Raw genomic sequence first — 8229 nt, 5'->3', positions numbered from 1 at the left:
TTATAAACATAAAAAACATTCTTAGCTCATGAGTTGTGCAAAAACAGGCAGCAGGCTAGATTTCACCATGGACTTTATTTTGCCCACCTGTTCTGGAGCAGTCCTTCAGGCAGAAGAATTTAGAAGGGATTGGAGGGCTACTTTGAGGCAAGAAGCTTGGCCAAGAAGCTGCAAAAGTGATCCGGGTGAGAGAAAGTGAGGGTGATGGGAGTTGGCACTGCAAAGAGGGAGGAGATTCAGATTAGGGACGTAGGATTGGATGCCAGAGGTTAACAGGAGAACTAGCCACCCTCACATCACCAACGGGAAGCTGCTTCTCATTGCTTTGGTGGATTCCTCACTGAGCAGTGGCATTGGACAAGCGTATACATGAGCATAGGCAAGAGGGAAAGACCCGTCTGCCTCTACCAGCCCATGCATGGAGGGAGGGCACCAGGACCCCAAGCTGTTGCTCCCTGAGAATCAGGTGGTAACTTCTCTCCCTGCTTCAGCCCACACTCTCTTTCAGCAGGAGAGTTTTTATGGGCCAGAGCTTTTCAGAGACCAAATTCTTCTCTCTGAAATTCCCTCTGGCCTGTTTGGCAGGGCCGGCTGCTCTCAAGTGTTACCTGCTTGACATGCAATAGTGGGTGTGTGCAGGACTGTGGAGATGAAAGCAGGCCCTCCTGATTGCAGGGCTGTTGGCCACAGCCCTGGATCCTGTTCTGGAGAGGCCAGAGAACATGGCAGGGGACGAGGAGGAGGAGTGTCAGTCTTGTGGGGGAGGGGCAAAATCTCAATCACTGAGTTGTATAGATTCAGATTTGGGGGGAGAATCCCTTCTGTATGGTGCTGGCCTTCTTGCTTTATGCCTGAAAGCCTGGAGACCTTGTTTCCTAAGGAGAACCTGCTGATGTGCCTCCTCTTCTAAAATTGAGGAGGAACAGCCAGACCAGCTCCTTCACCAAGACAGACCTGGTTCCCTCATTAGCCTCCCTCACGCACAAACAGAAAGTTCAAACTCCCCACATAGCCTCAGCACAGATGTCCCATACATCTCCCATGGCTCAAAGATCCCCAGGGGCTTCTCTAGGCCAGGTCAGTCCCTCTGCCTACAAAGCCAAGTTCAGAAAGAACTGGTTCCCTGGGGTCACACTGCCACACTAGAGACACCCTATACCAGGAGGGGGCTGAGTCCTCAGGACACAGGGAGCGTTTTCCTTCCTAGCTTCCCCAAACATAGCTCAGTAGGAAGTCCTTCCCAGTGTCCCAGGCTGCCCTCGGCCCAAGCTTTGCAAGGTCATTCTTCATAATGCACAGCCTTCTGGGAGAGGTGTATGCAGAGAACCCAGCTGGACAGCTAGGATGTCTGTGTTGCTGCCTCAACTCACTCTGTCCTTGGGCAGTTTGGGCATCAGTTTCTGTATCTGTCAGTTGAGGTAATAGTTCCTGCTCATGTGCTTTCCAGAGCCATCGTGAGGGTGCTGGCTAGACAGGGTCAGAGATCAGGAGAGTCTCCCAGTACCACGTGGCATCTCAGCACAGTCAAGCCTCTGGAGCCCATTCCAGGTCCGGCTCTTAGAGAATAGCTCTTGGGGAAGGGGAAACGGAACAGAGCCGTGGCCAAGCTGCTCAGGCAAGGGTCAGGCTTTGGCCACCCCCACTGACACTCCCCTCACTGGTTGTAAGCCTGACACATCAGTGAGGGAGTTGAAAGTCCTCATCTGCTCACATTTTCCCAAGAACCTTTTCTAACAGTAGGTAACAGCTATTGAACACTTAATATATGCTGAGTACCACAGCCATCTCTTACGCCTCAAATCCTATGAAACCAGCATGGTAGCACACATCTGTAGCTCCAGCTACTCAAGAGGCAGAAGCAGGGGGTTCACTTGAACCCAGGAATTGTGTGAGCCCAGGAGGCTGCAGTGAGCCATATTTGCACCACTGCACTGCGGCCTGGATGACAGAGCAAGACCCTGCCTCCAAAAAAACAAAGGCCAGGTACAGTGGCTCATGCCTACAATCCCAACACTTTGGGATTTCCCTACGTCAGCCTGTAGGGAAGTGAATTCTGAGGCAGAAGGGGATCACTTGAGCCCAAAGTTCAAGACCAGCCTGGGCAGCAAAGTGAGACTCCGTCCCTACAAAAAATACAAAACCAGGTGAGGTGGCATGCACCTGTAGTCCCAACTAGTCAGGAGGCTGAGGTGGGAGGATTGCTTGAGCCCAGGAGGTTGAGGCTGTAGTGAGCCAAAGTCGTGCCACTGCACACCAGCCTGACCAACACAGAGAGAGAGACGTCTCAAAAAAAAAGAAAAAATCCCCATGAAGTATGTATTCTTATTATCCTCATTTTACTAGTGGGGAAACTAAAGATTGGAGAAGGTAGGTCACTCACCCAAGACCACTCAGCAAACAACTGGTGATCTGAAATCCTATCAGGTCTGTGTCCTTGACAAGAGCTGTAAGAATTGCCCCTGAAACCGTACTGAAATTGCCTTAGAATTGGGGCAATTTGTACCGCTCATCTTGGATTTCCTGGGGCAAGGTGGCCCAGCAGGTCAGTCCCAGTGGGAGGAAAGTTTACACATGTCCCAAAGCAGAAAACACCAGTTAATCCCCAACCCTGGCTCTAGAAGACAGGGCTTTTTCTCTAGTGGCCACTAGGGTGCAGTATGTATCCCTAAACATGGAGCCTGGGGTCGGGTAGAGAAATGCTTACACTTTGCCTCAGAAAAGCTCTCTTCATTTAAAACTTTTTCGTAGAATTTATAACCAATATTTTCAAAATTGGTTATAAACCAACTTCAAAATATTTTCAAAATTTCACATTTTCATGTTTTTTTTAATATTTTTTCTCTCTGCTAGTTGATATGCATAGTATGAGCACCAGGGAAAACAACGCATGCAGATACTGGAAGGAAGGAAATTCAAGGCAGAGAGAGGGAAAGGCATTGCAAAGGCTCTGAGGTGGCAGCGCGCTGTATACCTTGAAGGCACAGCAAGGCCGTCAGCCTGTAGGGAAGTGAATGATGGGGGGAATAGCAGGACTCAGAACAGTAACAAAGGGAACCTGATAGGTGGTATACCTTGTAGGCCATGGGAAGGTTTAGGGCAAAGGAGTGAATAATGAAGCCTAGCTGCTTTGTGAGATGGAGTCTCGCTCTGTCGCCCAGGCTGGAGTGCAGTGGTGCAATCTCGGCTCACTGCAACCTCTGCCTCCCAGGCTCCAGCAATTCTCCTACCTCAGCCTCCCAAGTAGCAGAGATTACAGGCACCCGCCACCACATCCGGCTAAGTTGTGTACTTTTAGTAGAGATGGGGTTTCACCATATTGGCCATTCTGGTCTCAACTTCCTGACCTCAGGTAACCCGCCCACCTCGTCTTCCCAAAGTGCTGGGATTACAGGTGTGAACCACCATGCCCAGCCCCTAGCTCATTTTTTAAAAGGGTAATGCCAGCCGCTGTAATGAGACTAGACCACAGGGCTGAGTGGGAGCAAGGGAAGAGGCTGGAAGACCAGAAGGCCCCTGCTATAAGCTGAAAGAGACCGCCTTGGCTGGAGCCAAGGTAACAGTGCTGTGGTGGTGAGAAGTGGCTGGATTCTGGATACATGTTGCAGATTAACACCCATAGGATTTGCCGACAGCTGGGATGTGGGTTGTGAGAGAGAGAAAAGAGTCAGGGATGACTTTAAAGTTTTTGGCCTGAGCAGTTGGAAGACTGAGTTTGCTGTTTACTGAGATAGGAAAGTGTGTGGGAGGAACGGGCTTGGGATGAAAATCAGTCCAGTAGGCAGTTGTGCGTGGGAGTCTGAAGTCTGGAGACAAGTCTGGGCTGGAGATCTAATTTGGGGAGCTGTTAATGGCGCCTGTAATGGTATTTAAAGGCTGGTGAGATCACGTAGGGAAGAAGGGTGAAAGAGAAGATGTTCAAAGGCAACTATGCCCTAGGCACACCCTCATCCTGAAGGCAGGATGCTGAGAACAGGGCAGGAGTGAGAGACTTCCAAAGCCAGAGATGGGGGCTGAAGCTGCAGGATCAGTGCTACAGGAAGTCCTGCAGAGAGGGAGGGTCTCGGGTTTTCTTACAGGTTGCCTGGGAGAGGATGGGCTTCTCTCACTTATCCTGACCTGTCTGAACCCCTTGAGAGAAGGGCCTGGCCCCAGGGCACATAGTCAGTTAAGGAGGCTCCTGGGGCCAAAGGAGGCCATGAGCCTTGGCTGCCTCATCTCCTTTTCTTACCCCCTCAATATGGGTACTCCACAGGGCTCCCTGACCTCTCCCTGGTCTATCTCGTCCACCTGCAAGCCTTCAGCGGCCACTCCTGGGTTTAAATGCTGTCTCCAACCCAGATCCCTGGCTTTCCCTAGATGTCCCATGAGCCTCTGCTACTCAGCATGCTCAATACCGGAGCCATCTTTCCCCCACAGACTGTCTTCTGATGTCTCCACCATCTACCTAGTTCCTAGACAGAGCCCTGAGCAACACCTTCTGCCCTTTCCACAGCTGACTCAAGGTCCATAACTTCCAGCTTCTGAATCTCTTTTCTGGTCACCTCTCTCCTCCCTTACCCTTCACCAGCTGTGTCAATTCAGCTGCCTCTCCTTGCTCTCCTGCCTCCATTCCCTCCCCTTCCAATTCAGCTTCCACACAAAGGTTAAAGGGTCCCTTCTCAGGCACAAATCTGGCTCTGCCATTACTTGGCTTAACACTCTTCTCTGAATTGCTAAGAGATGAAAGTCCCAGCTGCCTACCCTGGCCCCCTCAGCACCTCCAGCCACTCCATACGTTGCCTCCTCCCCTGCAGCCACACTGAGCAGCCTGGGACTCTAAACTCTGTGGGCTCCGAACTCTGCTCCTGCCATTCCCTCTAGCGGGAGCCCCCCAACCCCTCTCTTAGGTGAACAAGACTGCCTGGTGAAACCCCGTCTCTACTAAAAATACAAAAATTAGCTGGGCATGATGGTGGATGTCCGTAGTCCCAGCTACTCAGGAGGCTGTGGCAGAAGATTCACTTGAGCCTGGGAGGTGAAGGTTTCAGTGAGCTGAGATCACACCACTTCACTCCAGCCTGGGCAACAGAGCAGGACTCTGTCTCAAAAAATAAAAAATTTAAACATTTTGAGAAAACAAAAACTAGCCAAGGTCACCTCCTTGGTTTCTGGGTTAAATTAAGCACAGGCTTCAGGGGCACATTGACAAGGGCTATAGTCCCTGCTCTCTGCCCCTTGCTGAGCCTCAGTTTCCCTGTATGTTGGATGGGCATGATGATGTGCAGATCACTTCAGAGGGTGCATAACGATAGCAGCACACACAAACTCCCCTGTGCCAGGCATTGCCCATGTCGTCCTCCCAGCAGCACTGTGAAGTGGGAGCTGTTATCTTACCTAAGGTCATACAGTTAGTGAGTGGCAGGGCAGATATTTGGGTCCAGGCAAGCTGGCTTCATTGTCTGTGCTAAGTGCCACAGTATGAACTCCTGCCATATACAGGAAGGCTGGGGTCACCCTGGGTTCCACTGTTCCTACTGTAAGATCAGCACAGGGGTGGGTGTGGAGCAGCTGTGCTATTCAGAGTGACCCCGGCCTCCTCACACTGATGGTGCCAGCACCAGGCCAGGCCTGAGGTGGCTGCTCCACCTCTTCCTAGCCTGCAGGACCCCATCTGAGGGAGGAAACCTAAGACCAGCCAGACCAGGGTGCTGCCAGTATCCCTTGGAATCCCTGGATCTGAATGGGAGAGCAAGCCAGGCAGGGGTAAGGGGTTCCTCTCAAAGCTGGGACTACCAGGCTGAGGACCATACATTCATCTGCAGAGCCCTGGATGGGCCTGGCCTGGGAGCAGGGCCATGACATGAGGCTTCAAAGTGCTGTAAGAAGAGCTCCCCAATACCAACAGATCCAAGCCTCCTGTACAGATGGGGAAACTGAGGCCTGGAGAGGGAAAGGGTCCTATCCAGGTCACACAACCAGTCCATGCTGGCACTGGGAGAATGGGAGAGGATCCAGTGCTCCCATGGCTCATGTCCCAGCCTGGCTCCCAGAGCTGCACAGATGCATCTACAGGAGGGACCCTGTGTGTGTGTGTGTGTATGCATGTGGGTGTACGTGGGTGTACGTGTGTGCTCGTGTGCATGACAGCAAAGCCAAAAGCAGACACCCACAAAGTGCTATGATATGCCCACCCCACCTTATCCTAATCCTTCCCTCCCTTCCTTCAATCTTTCCTTCCTTCCTTCCTTCCTGGGGCAAGACCTGCCTTTCTTCTCCAGAGACTTCCCTCACCTCTGCCCCAACCCTTGTTCTCATCTCTCCCCAGGGCCTGGCCTCGGTCCACCCACCATCCCCCTTACTTCTCTGACCTCATCTTTTCCCCTTTCCCCTTTCCATTCCAGCACAGCGGCCCCTCCAGCTCTCTGCCAGGGAACTGGCTGTTCCTCTCACATGTTCTTTCCCCAAGTGTCCACCTGGCTCACTCCGTCACTCCTTCAGGTCTTAAGTCATCTTCTCAGAGGCCATCTGCTCTTTACCCCTCCCCACACTTTCTATACACTGGTCCTGCTTTTTCTCCATAGCATCTATAACACACCATGTATTTTACATAGAACGTTAGCTCCATGAGGACGAGGACTACTATCTTCCTTATGCCTGTTTCCTCAGTGCTGGCATGGAGCCTGGCACATTGGAGGCTGTCAGCTGGAATCTGCCAAGAGAATGGAAAGGCTTGCTCTGCGACAGGTCAGGGTTTATCCGAGCCTGACGTTGGGACCAGAACCTGCAAGGTGTTAGGGGCAGCATACCTAGTGCAAGCCTGTGGCAGAGCAGTGGACAGCAGGTGGGGGCTCTGGGGGCCGCCCTGCCTCCAGGGCTCCTCCCAGGGACAGGAGAATGCCCAGGGGCTGAAGTGCTCACGGAGAGGCAGAGGAGGGGAGGAACCAGAACCCTGGGCCCCATAAATACCTCTCTCAGCTGTAACTGAGGTCTTGGGACCGTGCTGCTCTGGAATGCCAAGAATGAGAAAGGCTCGCAGGGCCGCTGAGGGTGAGAGAGGGGAATGGGCTTGCAGAGGGTCACAGCAGAAGGCCACTGTACAGTTGGGAACTTCCAGCTGTGGGCCCTTCCCTGGTCAATCCCAGCCGGGGTTCCCCTGGCTCAGCTCCTCCCACCATGGGACATCAGACACACTCATCCTCCCTGGATTTCCTGTGATCTCACCAGGCTCCCCACCTGTTACCCCTCCCCTCTATCCTGTTCTCACATTAAAGCTATTCCCTTTGTCTTTTTAAATATATCTTACATACAAACAATACATGTCACATTTATGTTACCAAGCACAATCATATAATAAACCCACAAATGTATGTCCACGCCAGAACTAGAAAATTATTAATAGCTTTCACTACTCCTGTGCTCCTCCCCATCTGCCTGTAGGAATCATTTCTTTTTCTAAAATAGTTTTCTTGCATGCATATCTATATATAGCAAAGAATGTGTTTTTGCTTGTTTTTCAGCTGTAAGATTGGTGTCACACTGTATATAGTCTGTATTTTATTTTTGAGACAGAGTCTCACTCTGTCACTCAGGCTGGAGTGCAGTAGCACAATCTTGGCTCACTGCAACCTCCACCTCCCGGGATCAAGGGATTCTCCTGCGTCAGCCTTCCCAGTAGCAGATTACAGGCACCCAACCACACCAGCTAATTTTTATATTTTTAGTAGAGACAGGGTTTCACCATGTTGCCCAGGCTGGTCTGGAACTCCTGACCACAGGTGATCTGCCGGTCTCGCCTTCCCAAAGTGCTGGGATTACAGGCGTGAGCCACCACAGCCAGCTACTATATTACTTTTTATGCCTCTAGAATTTTTCTGTGTTGTTACAGGTGTCTGTTGTGCCTTAATTTTCGCTATTGTAGAGGATTCTGTTATTTGCAGTTGCACAGCAGGGTATGTATCTGTCCCCTGTGGATGGACATCTGGGTTGTGTCCAGTGTCTCTCGACCACCCTACCTTGTGCCATGTTCCCTGACCCTCCTGTCATTATTCCACACTCTAGCTACATCCACAAAGCCATGACTTCATGAATCCCTGTCTTCAACTTCTGAGCTCCAGACCATATAAAAGGCATAACTGTGTTTATTGAGCCAGAAATGAATCTCAACATTTTACATGTGGTAGCGCATTTAATATTCACAGCAATACAAATGATAGTAGGTAATATTCTTTTTTTTTTTTTTTTTTTTTTTTG

The sequence above is a fragment of the Sapajus apella genome, unplaced genomic scaffold (assembly GCF_009761245.1).
Source record: "Sapajus apella isolate SASKATOON/1434 unplaced genomic scaffold, GSC_monkey_1.0 scaffold42, whole genome shotgun sequence".
In the NCBI taxonomy this organism is placed as follows: Eukaryota; Metazoa; Chordata; class Mammalia; order Primates; family Cebidae; genus Sapajus; species Sapajus apella.
The sequence above is the reverse complement of the archived record's forward strand: the minus strand, read 5'-3'. Positions refer to the sequence as shown.